Genomic DNA, 9,787 nt, shown 5'->3' on the forward strand with positions numbered 1-9,787 from the left:
CATTTCCCAGAAGAGGGCACACAATCCTACCAGTGCCGTTAGAAGCCATCTCTCTGCTTCGCTCTGGCCAGGTCCGTGGCCTTTGGTTTTGGTCCCAGCTCTGGAGTTGAAGATGTCTGGAGCAGACACCAATCGTCCCCAGAGCCAGAGGAGCACCATTCTTTACGAAAATGACCTTCCCTTGCAGAAGCCATGCTGCCTCCCTCTAGTTCATTACAGTTTGCTTTCTCTGGCCCCGTGGCCCAGCTCTGGCTCACTCCTAATTGATAATGGGTGCACTAATAAAGCCCGATCATGGGAGTCGCTGCCTTCTGGAAGCTGGGGAGGGCTGGGCAGCGGGAGGGAGCAGGAATCAGCTGTGTTTGGGAAGGAATCACTCCCAGAGTGCAACTCCCCTTAGGTTTGCAGCAGGAAGCATCTTATAACCTGAAAGCAGCCTCCCCTTTAGACTGGGAGCTATCAGACCAGGTGAAGCTAAAGGTAAATGACTGTCCTGGAGTTGTCTCTTCATCATTATGACACTTCTTCCAAGGTGATTTCCTTTGTAAACACAGAAAGTGATTATATAAATTGCTCTTGGCAAATGATTGGGAGCTGTTTACTTCTCATTTTATGTTTTACAGCAGCTCAATAACAGCCAGGCCTTTTCAGAGCTCAGCACACAGTCATTATTAAAAACAAAAGTTATTAGTTTTACGTGCAAACAGTTAATCAATGTGAATACTTTGCTGGGCCTTGTAAGGAAAGTTCGCTGTGTCCTGGGTCCTGGAAGCACAACAGATGTCACAGAAGAGACTGCTGGGGGAATTCACACAGCTTTAACCATCATCCCCTGTTGGGGTTGATCATTTCCCGCATCTATTGGTGTTCAGAGTAGGGGTGGAGTTGCATGGGTGCCTCTAATTTGAACAGTTATGCTCATGGGCACTGTTCCCCCTTTCAGCTTTTCCTTGCAAAGGATTATCCTGCCAATTCATGGAGAGCAGAAAACATATTAAAATGAAGTTAGCTGGAAAGGTGAGTCGATACCGTGCCCACACCCCCATGTTCTCTCTAATCCCCTGTGTACCCCATTTCTAACCCTCACATTTCTTATCTCCTTCATCGTCCTCTTTACCTTTCTGTCGTCATTGGGTCATTGTGGCCCTTGTCTCAGGATCCTCCGAGAGGATTCTTGCCATGATGAGAACATGGGGGGCCACAGGCCGCTCTGGCTACGGGAACAGGCAAGGACCTCACTTGTGGTGGGTCCCCACATTTCCTGCCGACTGCTGCACAGTCCCACTGCATGTCCTAGAACTATTCCCAAACTTACTGTGCTAGAGGAGAGGGCATTGACAAGTTTGTGTCCTTTCTAGGGCTCAGGTTCCCATCTTCAAATGTCATTGTGGTTTTCCAACTCTGTTCTTTGTCTATCAAGTTCATTATTCAAATGAATAAGAGCAGGAGGGTGTTTCATGTGGGTGAGGTGGGGTGGGGCAGGAAGCAGACCCAGCCAGCTCAGCCTTTCCCTCCTAGCCCTGTGCCACCACCCCGGGGCCTCCAAGGCTCTGCTAGAGGACCCCAGGGATCCTAGGAGCAAAAGCCACTGGTCTAGATGGTCCCCATTAGTCCAGCGGGCAGGTTCACATTCACTGGGCCTAAAGGTCAACTTCTAAAATCAAACCCATCAAGTTCAGCCTCAGATCAGCTGCTTCCTTGGACTTTCCTGTGTTGCTTTGTGGTTGCAACCCCCTCCCCGCCCCTCCCCCCACCCCTCCCCCCAGATGCTGTCCCCCCCAGGCCCAGCTTCCTGATTCCAGCACACCACTTTTGTGAGCAGACTCCCCAGGGGAGGGGTCTCGACTCTCCTTGCCCACCAGGGCCACATCCTGCCGTTCCTTCATCCTTGATTCTCCCTGCAGCTGCCTCTTCCTCCTCATTCTCACCGCCACCCTGTCACCTTGGGAGCTCATGGCTGCGAGTCTGGACAATTCTAGCGGCCTTCTAACAACTTCTTTTCTGTCCTTAAATCCTTACATCTCTTTGTCTTCCTTTCCATGAGTCCTGCCCAGGGCTTCCAGACTCAGCCTTTTAAGACAGAACTTTTCACAGGTGACTTTGCTTCTCAACATTCCCATTGGCTCCCCAGTGAAATAAGGACTTCATCCCTTAGTGTGGCATTTAAGCCTGAGCTGACTCCAGGTGCCACTTGTCTTTATAATTTTGTCCCTTTTGGCTCTGGACCTCTTCCTCATCTGCAGCCATGCTGGTTTAGGAGGAGAATTTAGTAAGTAGGGGCAGGAAAAAGAAGAAAGCAGGATGCAAAGATAAAGAACAGGAGGGAAAAGAAATGAAATTGGCTGCTCCTTGTCATCAGGCCTCCTCCTTTGTCCCTGGCCAGCTCTCCTGGGATCCTCCCTCCAGCTGGAGGACAGGGACCTGTGGCACCACCATGGAGCCCTCAGAACATTTTTTTAAAAAATTTCACAGATTTAAAAAACAAGAGCTCAGGGTAATGGCAGAATGTTGGTATCCAAATGAATTTACAAAGAGTTTAATCATAATTTACCAAAAACCTCAAAACATATCACAGTGCTTCTGGTTCTGTTCTTTGTGAAATAGAGTATGATGTAACAGTTATACATAAATACACCTGCTCTATTGCAAACTGAAATATCCTGTAAACAGTAATATAACCTCTTGTTAATGTTAGCAAGGGTTGCTGCTTCATCTAGGGAGTAGCACTGAAGCAAATACTTATTGTCCGTCTATTTCCAAAGTGCCATGCTGGGGATGATAGGAGAACACAATCATGAACAGCACAAGAGAAGCTCCCGCCTCCCAGGAACTCCCCAGCGGGCAACATTCCTTTGCATCCCAGTTTCACACAGTTTGAACCGTCTGGTTCTACAGGGAGATGGACCCTGGTTTTGCAGGTGGAGTGGGCTGGGTGGGGGGGAACCCAAGAGGGCAGCAGATAAGCGGGGTACAGGGCTAGCTACTTGAGCATGACATTTCCTCCTGAAGAGTGCCCCTTTGTTGGAGGGCATACAGCAAGGAACCCAGGGTAAGCTGAATTCCAGCTGCCCCACTTTCCACAGCCACTTAGCCTGCCTGGAGCTCGGTTTCTCCATAAAATGGGAATCATAGTGACCCTGCAGTGTGGCTAGAGCCTCAGTGGACTGGGCCATTCCTTGGCAAAGCTTTAGAGCTTTCCTTCTATCTGAATCTAGCCCTTGGTTTGCCATTTACAAAGTCTCTCAAAAAGGTAGGGCAGGTGAGTTCCCTGATCTATCAGGGGGCCTTGGACCAGCAGGAATGAGAAGCTGATTTGGTTAGCAAAGGCTACAGGTATCTTAAGGTTCAGGTTAGAAGCTACCATGGAAAGGCTGTGGGCTTTGGAATGAGGCAGATTAGGTTGGAATCCAGCCTCAGAAGGTGCTGTGTAGCCTTTTGCGAATTTTTTTAACTTTGCTTAACTTGGTATTTTCTCCTCTGTGAATGGAAAATATGCTTCCTAAGGAGCTTCTGAGAATGAAATGAGCCGACCTGTGAAACACTTAAGCAAAAGGCAGGCAAGCCGCAAGCACTTTTCCCATTTCTTCCTCCCCTTAAACCAAAGCCCTGTCTGCTCTCTGCTCCGACCCTCCCCTGTCCTGCGTGTTGGGATCTCAGGGTTGCTCCAGCTCTGGGACTGGACGGTCCAGGAGGGAGAGAGTGGGGAAAGCGGAAGGGGGAATGATGGGATGAGACCTGAGGAGCGTATCGCTTGATGCACGGGCAGTAGGGAGTCTTGGGGAGCGGCTCTGTCACCATGCAGCCTGAGAGGCCAAGAGACTTCTAGATGCCAAGATTTAAGATGGTCAAAGTTTCATGTGAGGTGAAAACACAGATCACTGGTTTCTCATAATTTGTAAGAAAACGTCACCCACATTCAAAAGGAATGGTTGCTTTTATTAATGTAAAAGCTGGAATGTGGAATAAGCAAGTTAGGAGATTGTTCTTCAGAATGTGTATAAAATTTTGTGTTTGGCACAGAAAGTCTTCCAAACTCCATCATATCTTGAGAAACCGTTGCAATGAAATAAACAATTAGAAAGATCACTCATAACAGCCTGTGGAAAATTCAATGATTTCATGAGAAATGTATATAGTATTTTGTTAAGTGAAGAAAAAACAATTTCTAAAATAAGAATGTGCAGTATGATCCCATTTTTGAGGGAAAAAATAAAAACCAAGGAAACACACATATATATATATTAAATATACTCTTTACCTCTTTTGTATTATTTGTAGTGTTTTCTTATTACCATTTTTTTGGGTAATAAGAAACAAAAATCCCACTTTATGTAACTCATTGGAAATATATATCACCACTTAAGAAATAGACGTGCCCAAAATATCCAGCCTGAATCTGATGAATGTTCTAGATTCAACCCCCCACTCCCAGGATGCAGTGGTCAGAAGAGGGGTTAAAGGACCCCCCAGGAACACAATCAGCAGAATCCAAACTGTGGGAATCTCTACAGGACAAGCAGCCTGCCTTCATCAATAGAGAAGTAAACTGGGGCAGGGGGAAGAGAATTTAGAAATTTAAAAAGTGACTTAGGAAACATGTCAGCCAATTACAATGTGTGAAACTTATTTGCATCCTGACACAAACTGTAAAAAAAAAATCATTCATGGCATTGGGACAATTGAAAAGTTGAATTCTGGCTGTCTGATGATATTCAGGAATTATCATTCTTTTTAAGGTATGATAATGATGTTTTCTTTTTGAAAGAACAGAGAATTACTTTATTTTGCAAACCATTCCAGAGAGCAGAAAGGGAAATTCCCAATTCTTCTTATGATACCCAAAGTGGACAAAGACGGCACAAACAAGGAGATTCATGGGCCAATTATCATGTATTAACAAACATAAAAAAGTACCAAGTAGAATATTAGCTAACTGAATCCAGCAATATATTTAAAAATGCAGAGGGTAGCGCACACAGTGCCACAGTGCTCTTTGCCTTCCCTTTTCTTTACTTAACAGTATATCTTGGCAGATAATGATTTCTTTTTTTTTTTTGGCATGGGCAGGCTCCGGGAATGGAACCCGAGTCTCCAGCACAGCAGGTGAGAGTTCTGCCACTGAGCCACCATGGCCCGCCCAGATAATGATATTTCATATGTTTAAAAAAAAGGCTTGCTTTTCAGACATGTGTCCTGAGTATTTACAGTTGAAATGATGTGCTGTCCGGGGTTCGCGCCACCATCCCAAAGGAAGGAGAAGCCTCGGAGGTGGGGCTGGACAGCGCAGGCTCAGCCCAAGTGGCTGAAGGCTGAAGCTGGACAGTGGGGGACAGGGATTAAGCTGCCAAGCTCTTTACTTTTGTATGTGTTGACAGAATAAGAAGAAGGTTTCAAGGAAGCTGCTCTTGTCTTTTTGGAGTCACTCAGACCAGCTCCCCTGCCCTGAGGTCTCCGCTGAACTTTCGGTGAAGCACTCTCCAGTGGCCCCTTTCTGGAAGCTTCCTTTTCCTTCCCCTCTTATTCCAGTTATCTGGAGAATGCTGGAAGCCAGGCCCACAATCATATGGCCTTCCTGGGAAGGCGCTGGGAGGTCTTTTCATTTAGAAAAGATTTATCCGGAGAGCACCTTTCCATGGCAGGAGGTCTGCTCCCCCGTGGCCCCGGCCGGGGGTCACCGCCACTCCCGGTGCCCAGTCTGCCGCCTCCTCTGCGGTCCAGGTCCGTGACCAGCTAAACCCAAATTATTAGCCTTAATACAATTTTAAAACAATTACTGAGCTAACTGGATGCAAATTAAACAAAATGAACCTATAAATATATGTGTTTTTCAAATTAGTAATTGGATTTTTTGACCATCTTTGGCGTGACATTGATAAGCTGCCTCTCATAACGCCCTAATTAGGCAATATGTAAACTTTGGCATTCGGTTCTGTCCTAGTGGTTTTTTCAAATGATGTTTGTAAAATTTGCAATTTCATATTACAGATTAAAAATTAAAAACTGCAGGAGGCTAACATTAAAATGAGAATTCATTTCAGGGAAAGCCCTGTAGACAAAATTCACCCTAATAGAATTGTGCATAAGGGGCCGCAAATCATGATCCACAGTTACACAGGGGAAGGCTTGTCAAAAGCGGTATTGTCGGTGTGTAGTTCTAGCCACAGTATTAAACCCATCAGCAGAGCCACTTTGGGGAAAATGCGAACATTATCAAAGAACAGTAAATTAGCAAGAAATTAAAGCATATACCCTTGCATTTCCAAAACAAAAGATCCCTTCATTAAAAACCTTTCATCAGTGGTTTAATATTCATAGCAGTAATTTGCATAACTAAATCAGTTTTCACTGATGAGAGACGACCAAAGTTTTTTCACTAATTTCGTTTTTGAATGAGCTCTCTAGTTTTTTGATTAAAATTTCACACCAGCAGTCGGACAGAATTGAATACATGGCTTAACCATATTTGCAAGTATCATCTTTTAAAATACCCGATTAAAAGTTGCTACTTAGGAAGGAAGGGATTGTTCAAAGAGCTTTGTTTACCTTAACTGCATACATTTTTCTCTCCTTGAAATTTAGGATTTGTTTAACGGCTTTGTGACAGGAAGAGTCAAGTTGATGGTGTTTGGATTTGCTTCTCGTTCTGTTTTGAGCTAGGAGGTAGGCATGGTATGAAGTAGCCACTGTGACCTGCTGATTAAGGCAAAGCCGTCAGTCTGCACACATTAGTAATTCCAGTGTCTTCGTGAAAGTGCAATCGTCCTCTAGCGTGATTCTTCTCTTTAGAAAAGGTGGTTTTCCTGGTGAAAAGAAAAAGAGGAAGCCTAGCTGTTTGGACCCTGGAGACAGCGCGCAAAAGAGAGAGCTGCCTTCCGTCCGCTGGTGAAGTGAAGCTGACGGCTCATGTCGCTGGCTTCCTCTGACTCCTTAATGTACACCCGTTGTTGCCAAATTTTTTGGTAATTACAAGACAACACAAAGTGATGAAGGTTTGTAGTGCCTGCTTGCTTTTCCTGGGACACATCCATCTGCGTGTCTAATGGTTTAATGAGTTAAAAAAACACAAACAAACCTGTACCCTATGTTCCAGTGATATGGTACACACTTCTCCAACCAGAGAAGCTCAAAGGCCAAGCAGTACACTTTTGGGGTCAGGGAGGTAGGTAGGCATGATTTTAGTTGGTTGTGAGTGATTTTCAGACTTTTAGAGACAAAAATATGGAATAAAATATCATTGTCTCACACGAGTGGACAGAACTGAGCACACCCAAATCCGTGTTCTAGAAAGATGTGTTGCCCTTTCACTGGGGGCATCGTCAGGCAACTCCCCTGTCCTCGGCCTTCCCGAGTCACTGCCCTAAATGGCTAAACAGTTCTAATTCTGGAAAGTTGTGAACTCCACCTGAAACCACTGTCTTTCAACATTAATTCGGCTTGCCATAGTGGGTTGGTTTCTGGTGATTCTGAAGTTTTTTGGCCAGTTGTATTTTCTTGATATCCAAACCAAGAAACTCAAAGATTAACTTAGAAACAAGGACCTAAGGAACACATTTTAAAAATATATATTTACTTTTAATTTCCATAAAATATACATAACAAAAAATCATTCTGTTGTAAGTGGACAATTCTTCGACATAACGTACATGGACAATGCTATGCAACTTTTACAACTATCTATTTTCAGCAACCGAAACCATATCTCATACTCATTTAGCAATAGTTCTCCATTCCCACCTCTCACCAGCTCTGGAAGCCATTATTCTACTTTCTCTCTCTATGAATTTGCCTATTCTAAGTACTTCATATAAGAAAAGTCACACAATATTTGCTCTTTTGTGTCTGGTTTATTTCACTCAACATGGTATTTCAAGGTTCACTCATGCTATAGCATGTACCAGCCCTTCACTTATTTTTATGGCTGAATAATATTCCATTGTATGGATATTCCATGTTTTGTTAATTCATTCATCTGTTGATGGAAGGCTGGGTTGCTTCCACCCTTTGCTTATTGTGAATAATATTGTGTTGGACATTGGTGAACAAATATCTGTCTGAGTCCCTGCTTTTGGTTCTTCTGGGGATATAGCTAGAAGTTAGATGTCTGGGCCATATGGTAATTCCATGTTTAATTTTCTGAGGAACCACCAAATTGTTTTCCATAGTGGCTGCACCATTTTACATTGCCACCAACAATGTACAAGGGTTCTTATTTCTCCTCATCCCTGCCAACACTTGTTATTTTTATTTTTTTTTTAATAATAACCATCCTAGTGGGTATGAAGTGGGATCTCATTATGGCTTTGGTTTGCATTTCTCTAATGGCTAATGATGTTGAACATCTTTTCATATGTTTATTGCCCATTTGAATATCTTCTTTGGAGAAATGGCTATGTAATTCTTTAGCCCATTTTTTAAATGGTTAGGAATTCACTTTTAAAAAGCATTTATAATGGATTTCCTGAGAGATCTTTTATCTAGTCAGTATATTTATGGGACATGTATTGAGTGTCCAGCACTGTGCTTTTTTAAAAAGTTTTTTTTAAAATTGGAGAAGTCATAGGTTTATGGAAAAATGGCAGCCCTGAAACAAATACTCTTTGTGCTTATAGATTAAATACATGGTGCTACAATGCACGCTAGTAGCTGTATATACGCATTGGGGTGGCAAGTTCGACTCTTCAACAGGTGAGATTATTTAAACCAGGCAAAAGCCAGGTTAATTTTTTTCTCACTGAACTCCAGTCCAGTATATCAAATTGTTGGCCTTAAGTAGCCCAGACTCCATGAGTGGGTCAGTCTGGAAGCCTCTGAAATTAGGGGGCGGAGATCCCATTTCATGAGAATTTGATTTCGAGTCTTTGCCTTGAACGGGCCTATGCTTCCCATTTATTTGGACCTTTCTCTTTAATAGGAGTTTATGTGCCCGACCTTCTGCCTATAAATGGCCTCCCAACCCTGAGAGTGGGTCAGGAGGAGTGGACATAGAATAACTCTGGGAAGGATCCAAAAAATGCTGGTGAAAAGATGGAGAAAACAGGAGAGAAAGTGCTTTAAGCAGAGGCTGGACTGTAATTTGAGGAATGGAGGAAAACAGAGGTGGAGAAACGTGGACTGAGTGAGGGGGGTCTCCTGGGTGTGGAGTGTGTGAGGAAAAGAAGGCAGGTTCAGGGCAAGCCTTGGAGCACCATGAGATCAGAGAGCATTCTCCTGACTTGCCTCTTCCCAGCAGCCTGGCCAAGACCCAGTCAGAGCAGGCCAACGAGGGTCCTTAGAAAACCCCGAGAGTTTAAGGCGGCCTTGGGCTTGAAGTGAAAACAAATCAGGGAGGATTCTAACAAAACCCACATCAATAAGCACCACAAAACGATTGTATGTGCACAGGGCTTTTCTCTTTTTCTTTCCATTCTTTTGTCCTAATGTCTTTGCCTTCTGTGACACTTCTATGAACGCATGCTATGTGCGTTCTATAGCAGTATATGAATTTAGTAGGAGTCGAAACTCTTTTTAATGTGTTTAGGGAATTGAATAGAGTGCTTTGCAATAAAATATGGGGTAAAGAGGGCTCCAGGGGTAAGAAAAAGCAGAGCTGAGGAAGGAATTGAAAGCACGACAAAGGTGAGATGGTAATTTTGGGGCTCAGACCCTATTGGCTGTTGGAATAGAGCCTCCTGGTCTCAGTGTCCCCCTGAGGAGGTTGTATGGAATATGCTGGCTCGTCCAGTTCCCTCAAAGACAAAATGCAGGGGCACCTTCATGGAAGCCCTGCTTGCTTTTGGAATCAGACTTT

At 44.0% G+C, this 9,787-nt stretch overlaps 1 long non-coding RNA gene across 3 annotated transcripts; it reads right to left on the minus strand.

The window, feature by feature from the left end:
- Positions 1-596: 596 nt before the first annotated feature.
- LOC143653297 (uncharacterized) lies at positions 597-2,519 on the minus strand. Of its 3 annotated transcripts, none has more exons than XR_013161233.1 (4): positions 2,020-2,519; positions 1,316-1,412; positions 1,118-1,214; positions 597-965 (listed from the first exon to the last, which is right to left on the minus strand). It is a non-coding gene; the product is annotated as an uncharacterized LOC143653297 (long non-coding RNA). The 3 variants fall into 3 exon arrangements; XR_013161232.1 differs by having other exon boundaries at positions 1,811-2,519; XR_013161231.1 differs by having other exon boundaries at positions 1,808-2,519.
- Between the last annotated feature and the right edge of the window lie 7,268 nt (positions 2,520-9,787).

The sequence above is a fragment of the Tamandua tetradactyla genome, chromosome 13, assembly GCF_023851605.1.
Source record: "Tamandua tetradactyla isolate mTamTet1 chromosome 13, mTamTet1.pri, whole genome shotgun sequence".
Lineage (NCBI taxonomy): Eukaryota > Metazoa > Chordata > Mammalia > Pilosa > Myrmecophagidae > Tamandua > Tamandua tetradactyla.